Source organism: Caretta caretta, chromosome 7 (genome assembly GCF_965140235.1).
Source record: "Caretta caretta isolate rCarCar2 chromosome 7, rCarCar1.hap1, whole genome shotgun sequence".
In the NCBI taxonomy this organism is placed as follows: domain Eukaryota; kingdom Metazoa; phylum Chordata; order Testudines; family Cheloniidae; genus Caretta; species Caretta caretta.
Genome location: NC_134212.1, coordinates 57,822,330 through 57,831,438, shown reverse-complemented (window position 1 = coordinate 57,831,438; position 9,109 = coordinate 57,822,330). Strand labels below are relative to the sequence as shown.

At 46.8% G+C, this 9,109-nt stretch overlaps 1 long non-coding RNA gene across 1 annotated transcript; it reads right to left on the bottom strand.

The window, feature by feature from the left end:
* Nucleotides 1-5,483: 5,483 nt before the first annotated feature.
* Nucleotides 5,484-8,126, bottom strand: LOC125639902 (uncharacterized). Its single transcript, XR_012669486.1, has 3 exons — nucleotides 7,838-8,126; nucleotides 6,722-7,132; nucleotides 5,484-6,144 (listed from the first exon to the last, which is right to left on the bottom strand). It is a non-coding gene; the product is annotated as an uncharacterized LOC125639902 (long non-coding RNA).
* Nucleotides 8,127-9,109: the final 983 nt, after the last annotated feature.

The window sequence follows — 9,109 nt, the reverse complement described above, 5'->3', positions numbered from 1 at the left end:
ATTTCCATATCTCCTACATCTGGCACACAGGAAGTACATGAGATTCTGGGTGGGACAGAGCTACTGCCAATACAGCACCTACCCTTTGGTCTCTCTACAGTGCCAAGAGGCTTCATCACCAAGGATCTAGCAGTCATTGAACTCCATCTGAGAAGACGGAGTAATAATTTACCCATATCTGGATGACCAGCTCATCTGAGAGAAATAGTCTCAACAGGGAGAAGGTCACTTTACTGCATTCTCCAACTTTTTCTTGACGTCAGTTTAAGGATTAACAAAGAAAAGTCCTAGTTAACACCCACATAGATAGACGTCAGAGGGTAGTATTAGACTCCATGACAGCAAAAGCTTATCTACTTCAAGAGAGATTGGAGGCCATGTCCAACCTTATCAATCATCTCCAAAAGCAGAGGCAACACGTGGAGGGGAAGGCATGCATGGTCACACGTCCCCCCGATTTCTGCCAGGGTTTATATGCCCTGCCCTGAACCTTGCTGCACACCACCAGAACCTTTAAATTATGCCCCTTATACTAAAAACAGTTACACATCTTCTCTGTTCAAAAGCATCCTCACACTACTGTAAAGGGTTGTTTAAGTCTGCTTGGGCACCTGGCCTCTTGCGCGTTCATCATGCGGCATGCCGGGTTGCACCTACGCTGCATGCTGAGCTGACTGAAGTCAGCATATAACCTAGATGGAGCTACTATAAGGTGGGTGCATAACCGTTCCCAGGGAGTAGTTATCAGTGGTTCGTAGTCAAGCTGGAGGGGCATATTAAGTGGAGTCCCTCAGGGATCAGTTCTGGGTCCAGTTCTGTTCAATATCTTTTAGATAATGGTATAGAGCATACATTTATAAAGTTTGCAGACAATACCAAACTGGGAGGGGTTGAACGTGCTTTGGAGGGTAGGATTAAAATTCAAAATGATCTGAACAAACTGGAGAAATGGTCTAAAGTAAATAGGATAAAATTCAATAAGGACAAATGCAAAGTACTCCACTTAGGAAGGAACAATCAGTTGCACACACATAAAATGGGGAAAGACTGCCTAGGAAGGAGTATTGTGGAAAGAAATCTGGGGGTCATAGTGGATCACAAACTAAATTTGAGTCAACAGTGTAACACTGTTGCACAAAAAAAAAAAAAAAAAAAAGCAAACGTCATTCTGGGATGTATTAGCAGGAGTGTTGTAAACAAGACAAGTAACTCTTTCGATCTACTTTGTGCTGATTAGGCCTCAACTGGAGTATTGTGTCCAGTTCTGGGCACCACATTTCAGGAAAAATGTGGTCAAATTGCAGAAAGTCCAGGGAAGAACAACAAAAATAATTAAAGGTCTAGAAAACATGACCTATGAGGGAAGATTTTAAAAATTGGGTTTGTTTCATTGGAGAAAAGACAGAGAGGGGCTGTTTTAAAGTATATAAAAGGTGGTTACAAGGAGGAGGGAGCAAAATTGTCCTCTATAACCTCTGAGGACTGGACAAGAAGCAATGGATTTAAATTGCAGAAAGGGCGGTTTAGGTTGGCCATTAGGAAAAACTTCCTAACTGTCAGGATGGTTAAGCACTGGAATAAATTGCCTAGGGAAGTTGTGGAATCTCCATCTTTAGAGCTTAAGTGTAGGTTAGACAGACACCCTTCATGGATGGTCTATAATACTTAGTCTTGCCATGAGTGCAGGGGACTGAACTAGATGACCTCTCAAGGTCCCTATGATTCTATGCTGCGTAGGCACCATGTGGACATGCCTCTGCTAATCCCTCAACATTTTCACATCACTAAATTGTTGGAAAAACCCCAACCGGGTGTGCAGGAGAATATGCTTTTCTCCATGCCTCCCAACTAAGGCTTGTGGTACAGATGTATCCCTTCCGGGATGGGGAGTGCCCCTGGACCATCATCAGGCACAAGGTATATGGACTCAAGAGGAGTCTTGACTATGTACAAATGTATTGAAGCTCAAAGTAGTTCTCAAAGCGTGTGCTACTTTACTACCATTGATTCAAGCATGGACTTATTCATTCAACATGTCTGACCTAACAGTCCAGGGGGGCATGTCAAGAGGCAGATGAACAATGGAACATTTGGCACCCGCTTTCATGGCGATTCATCTCCCATGTCTACAGAATCTCTAGCACACCTTTTTCATCCGACCATGTGTGGATAATCAAGGACTCTGTTATCCATCATGTTTTTCAGGAATGGGGTCATCCATCAATAGATATGTTTGTGACAGACAAGAACGGCAAGTGTCTCCGTTTCTGCTCCAGAGGGGGGTATAAACCAAGGATCTCTATCAGACACATTTTTCATTCATTTGTCCTCAAGATTGATGTATGCTTACTGACCAACACCTGTCATTCCGAAGGTACTCGGAAAGATCAGGCAAGAATTGCCAGGGTCGTCATGATAGCTCCCACCTGGGTGAGGCAGTTTTGGTACCTAGAGTTGATATTGTAAGTGAGTCATCCTGCAAGATCCTTACCCCTACTATCAGACTTAATATTACACAAAATAGAGTCACTGTACTTTCAAATCCAGCCTCCCTCCACTTCAGTGCTTGGCTTCTGGCTGCATGTCAGGCATAGAGAGAACATGCTCCTCCAATGTCCACAACATTTGATCCAAAGTAGCAGAAATTCCACCAGACAAACTTATGCTGGTAAGTGGAAAAGATTTGGACTTTGATGTGAAGGACATTAATTACATCCTGTTGAAACCCAGATCCCTCCTATCTTGGACTACTCACCTTTCTCTAAGGAGTTTGGGGAGTTCTGTTGGGTTGCACCAGGCAGCCATTTCTGCATACCACCCTTCCACAGAAAGGTACAGAGTCATTTCCTACCCTGCTATGGCCTTTAAGGGCCTTATCCAGGTTTTTTCTATGGGTATATCTACACTATGGAATTAGGTCGAATTTACAGAAGTTGTTTTTTTAGAAATCGGTTTTATATATTCGAGTGTGTGTGTCCCCACAGAAAATGCTCTAAGTGCATTAACTCGGCGGAGTGCTTCCACAGTACCGAGGCTAGAGTTGACTTCCGGAACATTGCACTGTGGGTAGCTATCCCACAGTTCCCGCAGTCTCCGCTGCCCATTGGAATTCTAGGTTGAGATCCCAATGCCTGATGGGGCTAAAATATTGTTGCGGGTGGTTCTGGGTACATATCGTCAGGCCCCCGTTCCCTCCCTCCCTCCATGAAAGCAAGGGCAGACAATCGTTTCACGCCTTTTTTCCTGAGTTACCTGTGCAGATGCCATACCACGGCAAGCATGGAGCCCGCTCAGGTAACCATCACCCTATGTCTCCTGGGTGCTGGCAGATGTGGTACTGCATTGCTACATAGCAGCATCAACCCCTTGCCTTGTGGCAGCAGACGGTACAGTACTACTGGTAGCTGTCATCGTCATGTCCGAGGTGCTCCTGGCCACGTCAGCCAGGAGTGCCTGGGCAGACATGGGCGCAGGGACTAAATTTGGAGTGACTTGACCAGGTCATTCTCTTAGTCCTGCAATCAGTCCTATTGAACCGTCTTATGATGAGCAGGCAGGCGATAAGGATTGCTAGCAGTCCTATTGCATCATCTTCTGCCAGGCAGCCATGAGATGTGGATGGCATGCAGTCCTTCTGCAACATCTGCTGCCAGCCAAAGATGTAAAAGATAGATGGAGTGGATCAAAACAAGAAATAGACCAGATTTGTTTTGTACTCATTTGCTTCCCCCACCCCCCCACCCCGTCTAGAGGACTCATTCCTCTAGGTCACACCGCAGTCACTCACAGAGAAGGTGCAGCGAGGTAAATCTAGCCATGTATCAATCAGAGGCCAGACTAACCTCCTTGTTCCAATAAGAACAATAACTTAGGTGCACCATTTCTTATTGGAACCCTCCGTGAAGTCCTGCCTGAAATACTCCTTGATGTAAAGCCATCCCCTTTGTTGATTTTAGCTCCCTGAAGCCAACCCTGTAAGCCGTGTCGTCAGTTGCCCCTTCCTCTGTCAGAGCAACGGCAGACAATCGTACCGTGCCTTTTTTCTGTGCGGACGCCATACCAAGGCAAGCATGGAGGCCGCTCAGCTAGCTTTGGCAATTAGGAGCACATTAAACACCACACGCATTATCCAGCAGTATATGCAGCACCAGAACCTGGCAGAGCGATACCAGGCGAGGAGGCGACGTCAGCGCGGTCACGTGAGTAATCAGGACACGGACACAGATTTCTCTGAAAGCATGGGCCCTGCCAATGCATGCATCATGGTGCTAATGGGGCAGGATCATGCTGTGGAACGCCGATTCTGGGCTCGGGAAACAAGCACAGACTGGTGGGACTGCATAGTGTTGCAGGTCTGGGACGATTCCCAGTGGCTGCAAAACTTTTGCATGCGTAAGGGCACTTTCATGGAACTTTGTGACTTGCTTTCCCTTGCCCTGAAGCGCATGAATACCAAGATGAGAGCAGCCCTCACAGTTGAGAAGCGAGTGGGGATAGCCATGTGGAAGCTTGCAACGCCAGACAGCTACCGGGAATCAATAAGTCGGGAATCAATTTGGAGTGGGCAAATCTACTGTGGGGGCTGCTGTGATGCAAGTAGCCCACGCAATCAAAGATCTGCTGATATCAAGGGTAGTGACCCTGGGAAATGTGCAGGTCATAGTGGATGGCTTTGCTGCAATGGGATTCCCTAACTGTGGTGGGGCCATAGACGGACCCCATATCCCTATCTTAGCACCAGACCACCAAGCCGGTGAATACATAAACCGCAAGGGGTACTTTTCAATAGTGCTGCAAGCACTGGTGGATCACAAGGGATGTTTCACCAACATCAACATGGGATGGCCGGGAAAGGTACATGACGCTCGCATCTTCAGGAACTCTGGTCTGTTTCAAAAGCTGCAGGAAGGGACTTTATTCCCAGACCAGAAAATAACTGTTGGGGATGTTGAAATGCCTATATGTATCCTTGGGGACCCAGCCTACCCCTTAATGCCATGGCTCATGAAGCCGTACACAGGCAGCCTGGACAGTAGTCAGGAGCCGTTCAACTACTGGCTGAGCAAGTGCAGAATGGTGGTCGAATGTGCATTTGCATGTTTAAACGCATGCTGGCGCAGTTTATCGACTCGCTTAGACCTCAGCGAAACCAATATTCCCACTGTTATTACTGCTTGCTGTGTGCTCCACAATATCTGTGAGAGTAAAGGGGAGACGTTTATGGCGGGGTGGGAGGTTGAGGCAAATCGCCTGGCTGTTGGTTACGCGCAGCCAGACACCAGGGCGGTTAGAAGAGCACAGGAGGGCGCGGTACGCATCAGAGAAGCTTTGAAAACCAGTTTCATGACTGGCCAGGCTACGGTGTGAAAGTTCTGTTTGTTTCTCCTTGATGAAACCCCCCGCCCCTTGGTTCACTCTACTTCCCCGTAAGCTAACCACCCTTCCGTCCTCCCTTCGATCATCGCTTGTAGAGGCAATAAAGTCATTGTTGCTTCACATTAATGCATTCTTTATTAATTCATCACACAAATAAGGGGATAACTACCAAGGTAGCCCAAGAGGGGTGGTGGAGGAGAGAAGCACTGGGAGGGGTGGTGGAGGAGGGAAGGACAAGGCCACACAGTACTTCAAAAGTTTAAAACTTTAAAACTTATTGAGTGCCAGCCTTCTGTTGCTTGGACAATCCTCTGGGGTGGAGTGTCTGGAGGCCCCCCCACCGCGTTCTTGGGCGTCTGGGTGAGGAGGCTATGGAACTTGGGGAGGAGGATGGTTGGTTACACAGGGGCAGTAGCGGCTGTCTGTGCTCCAGCTGCCTTTCCTGCAGCTCAACCACATGCTGGAGCATATCAGTTTGATCATCCAGCAGCCTCAGCATTGAATCCTGCCTCCTCTCATCACACTGCCACCACCTTTCAGCTTCAGCCCACCACTTAATCTCTTCAGCCCGCCACCTCTCTTCACGGTCATTTTGTGCTTTCCTGCACTCTGACATTGTCTGCCTCCACGCATTCGTCTGTGCTCTGTCAGTGTGGGAGGACAGCATGAACTCAGAGAACATTTCATCGCGAATGCATTTTTTGCACCTTCTAATATTCACTAGCCTCGGGGAAGGAGAAGATCCTGTGATCCTTGAAACACATGCAGCTGGTGGAGAAAAAAAAAGGGACAGTGGTATTTAAAAAGACATTTTATAGAACAATGGGTACACTCCTTCACGGTAAATCTTGCTGTTAACAATACATACATAGCACATGTGCTTTCGTTCCAAGATTGCATTTTGCCTCCCCACTCTGCGTGGCTAGCCCCTCATCCCTCCCTGTGGCTAACAGCGGGAAATATTTCTGTTCAGCTACAGGCAAACAGCTCAGCAGGAACAGGCACCTCTGAATGTCCCCTTAAGAAAAGCACCCTATTTCAACCAGGTGACCATGAATGATATCACTCTCCTGAGGATAACACAGAGAGATAAAGAACGGATGTTGTTTGAATGCCAGCAAACATACACTGCAATGCTTTGTTCTACAATGATTCCCGAGTACGTGCTACTGGCCTGGAGTGGTAAAGTGTCCTACCATGGTGGATGGAATAAGGCTGCCCACCCCAGAAACCTTTTGCAAAGGCTTTGGGAGTACATCCAGGAGAGCCACGAATGCCAGGGCAAATTAATCATTAAACATGCTTGCTTTTAAACCATGTATAGTATTTTAAAAGCTACACTCACCAGAGGTCCCTTCTGCACCTGGTGGGTCCAGGAGGCAGCCTTGGGTTGGTTCGGGGGATACTGGCTCCAGGTCCAGGGTGAGAAACAGTTCCTGGCTGTCGGGAAAACCGGTTTCTCCACTTGCTTGCTGTGAGCTATCTACAACCTCATCATCATCATCTTCCTCGTCCCCAAAACCTGCTTCCATCTCCATCTGCCTCCATCTCCATTGAAGCAGTCAAACAACACGGCTCGGGTAGTGGTGGCTGAACCCTCTAAAATGGCATGCAGCTCATCATAGAAGCGGCATGTTTGGGGCTCTGACCTGGAGTGGCTGTTTGCCTCTCTGGTTTTCTGGTAGGCTTGCCTCAGCTCCTTACGTTTTATGTGGCACTGCTTCAGGTCCCTGTTATGGCCTCTGTCCTTCATGCCCTGGGAGATTTTGACAAATGTTTTGGCATTTCGAAAACTGGAATGGAGTTCTGATAGCACGGATTCCTCTCCCCATACAGCAATCAGATCCCGCACCTCCTGTTTGGTCCATGCTGGAGCTCTTTTGCAATTCTGGGACTCCATCATGGTCACCTCTGCTGATGAGCTCTGCATTGTCACCTCTGCTGATGAGCTCTGCAATCACCTGCAGCTTGCCACGCTGGCCAAACAGGAAATGAAATTCAAAAGTTCGCAGGCCTTTTCCTGCCTACTTGGCCAGTGCATCTGAGTTGAGAGTGCTGTCCAGAGCGGTCACAATGGAGCACTCTGGGATAGCTCCCGGAGGCCAATACCGTCTAATTGTGTCCACAATACCCCAAATTCGACCCGGCAAGGTCGATTTCAGCGCTAATCCACTTTTCGGGGGTGGAGTAAGGAAATCGATTCTAAGAGCCCTTTAAGTTGAAAAAAAGGGCTTCATCATGTGGACGGGTGCAGGGTTAAATCGATTTAACGCTGCTAAGTTCGACCTCAACTCTTAGTGTAGACCAAGGCTTAGTCACTTTCAGTCTACTGCTAGTGATGCACACATGGGAGAATGAACAGATGGGAAAACACCCAGCACAGGAAATGCAGGTGGAAGGGAGGAGGGAAACTGAGCTGAAACCAAGAGAAATTAGAGAAGAAAAAATCTTAGGCACTCACCTTGTCCTTTCTCTACACAGAACGAGTGAGAGAGAAATGAATGATCCCACTCACAAGGGCTGTGTCCAGTTTTAAATGTCCTCGGTGATGAGGCTTCTCAGCTTAATAGATCATACTACAATATGGCCTAAATTTTCCTTTGCTGCATTTTTATATAATTAGAGATGATGGGGATGATTTGTGCATGCGTATTCAGAACTCACTGCACTTTGTCAGGGAGCTCATTACAGCTGTCTTTTGAAGCCAAATGATCCAATGTTGCACATTCTGGTGCATGACGTTGCATCACAGTTCTGCCACACAATGTCCTACGAGAGCAACCTCCCACCTAACGTGGGATGAAACTGGTCCAGCCCATTAAAAATGTGGTGATATTAATGCAAATAACACTAAAACACTGAATTTATTAAGGGCTGCTAAAATAACCTTGCTATCCAGAAACACTGCAGAATTCTAAAATGATCACCTAAAACATTGCAGTATCACTATGGAAGCATATAGGCTCTGGGTCCAGTACTGCAGAATACTCTCTTATATGGGGAGAATGAGTGATACTTAGCTCAATATAAGGGGCTGGCTAATATAAATTACTCATAGTGGGCAATGCGGCATTTCAACATGGTGCACTTTTCTGACATGATTTTGGCTCTGTCACTTCTATGCGTGGGGGTTTAAGGGTTTTGAAAAGTGTCTAGTACAGTAGACCCTCAGTGTTACGAACACCTCGGGAATGGAGGCTGTTCATAACTCTCTTAATGTTTGTAAGTCTGAACAAAATGTTATGGTTGTTCTTTCAAAAGTTTACAACTGAACATTGACTTAATACAGCTTTGAAACTTTGCTGTGCAGAAGAAAAAATGCTGCTTTCCCTTTATTTTTGTAGTAGTTTAACACAGTACTGTACTGTATTTGCTTTTTTTGTGGGGGGAGGGGGAGAGTCTCTGCTGCTGCTGCCTAATTGCATACTTCTAGTTCCAAATGAGGTGTGTGGTTGACTGGTCAGTTTGTAACTCTGGTGTTCGTAACTCTGAGGTTCTTCTGTAAGTGCACTGAGAGAGTCCATGCTGCTTCTGAGCAATATTAGGGTCTCACTCTGGGGACAGAAATTTCTATCATCTCCATTTAACAAAAATTAGTATTTACTGTTGGTGAAACATGTCTGACTGGTAGTCCTGAGGGCCATGTCTACCTACCCACAGCACAGACACAGGACGGAGGGTACCAGGGTAAGCTTCACCCACCCCCTCATCAATATCTTTATCTATCGAATCT